Raw genomic sequence first — 1,682 nt, forward strand, 5'->3', positions numbered from 1 at the left:
CTCACTGCGCGGGCGGTGGAGCTGCGCTCCTCCCGGCATCCCGAGCCGCTCCTGGCCGGGGACCCTGCCCTGCCGCAGGAGACTCAGACCCCTCCCGCGGCAGTCAGCAGAGGACTAAGGGGTCAGCGCACCTTCGACTCACAGCCCAGTGAATAACCTTACTAGAGCATTCTTTTCCTGTTCTTTCATTCTTTCTTTCTTTTTTTTTTTTTTTAATTAAAAAACCCTTTTCAGATTCTTCCGTTCCCATTTTGAGCGTTTATGGGAGGAAGCGAAGATAGGAAAGGAGACGCAGCCAAACGGAGTGGAGTAGGAGCTCAGATGAAAAGGGAGGCAGGAAAAGGGGGGGGGGGCTTCACGGCCCTGACACCAAGGAGCTGGGGGCTCTGACATGGGCCCCCTTGGGGAGTTAAACCCTTTCTAACCTTCCAGGTATCCAGAGACAGGCCTCTCAGATCCGAAAAGAGGCCCTGGCTGCCTTTATTTACATTCAGTCTTCAAAGCCTGATATATTCAAATGAGTAAATTTTTCCCATGACATTCTGAAAATCTTGTATACAAGCAAAGAAATGACCACTGACATTGTTGTCTGAAGAATCCTGAAGGTGTATGTTGATTTAATACCTATTGCCTAAAATCCTCTTTGCTATTCAAACGCTGTCAGCGTGGCTGTTTTTATTATTTGTGAGATTCGATTCATTCTGTTTTGTTTAAAAGTTCTATTGGAAGCCAGCAATGATTTCTTTGGTTTAAGAATCCAAAATAATCAAATCTGTCTTATTTTCTAGTAGGCCCCCGGTGGATTATAAATAAGAAGAAAAGGGGCTGGAGATTTAGTTCAGTGGTTCCACTCCCTGCCTCAAGAGTGCCATGTCCCGAGTTCTATCCCCAGTACCAAAAAAACAAACAATAAATAAATAAGAAGAAAAGGAAAAAAAACCTCAAAATGTATTGATTTGAGCTGGGCGTGTAGCGCACCAATGCAATCCCAGCACTCGGGAGGCTGAGGCAGGAGGATCGCTGTGAGATCGAGACCAGCCTGGGCTACATAGTGAGTTGCAGATCAGTCTCAACTACATAGTGAGACCCTGTCCCCCACCCAAAAAAAGTTTTTATCTAAGTACTGAATGATCTCATTCTTCAAAGTGGAAAGTAGCCCTATTTTTGCAGATGAGGAAACAGTGTTGTTATTGCAGTCAACTGGTAAGAATTATATGTTTCAAATTCAGGCTTCTCTGATTACTGTGCCTATATACCTTCCTCTATACACTGAAAAAAAATTTTTAAGAAAAAAAATATCCTGTAATTGGCAGCCCAGTGTTCATAGCTCCTTCACTGTGACCAACAATTCAGGGAGCCCCTGTGCCTGAGATAAAAAAAAAAAATTCATTGAGTCAGAGGAAGAGGAAGAGATAATAGTGTCAAGCTACAACGCAAGCAATATTATTTAATATTTCAGAGGATAGATGAGTTTTTTTTGATATTATGGTAACACAGTAATACCAAATAAAAAATAATAATTTGTAGCTGGAGGGCAACTAAGAAGCCATTTGTTTTCTTTCTATATAGAAATTTAAATTTGTCCTAGATAATATGTGACAAGATCAAATATCTCAATTTTTGCTTTTGAGGTTTAGAATTGTCATAAGGCCTCCTAAAAATTCTTTAAAGTGATACATTTC

The sequence above is a fragment of the Fukomys damarensis genome, unplaced genomic scaffold (assembly GCF_012274545.1).
Source record: "Fukomys damarensis isolate Sample0158 unplaced genomic scaffold, DMR_v1.0_HiC HiC_scaffold_20, whole genome shotgun sequence".
NCBI lineage: Eukaryota > Metazoa > Chordata > Mammalia > Rodentia > Bathyergidae > Fukomys > Fukomys damarensis.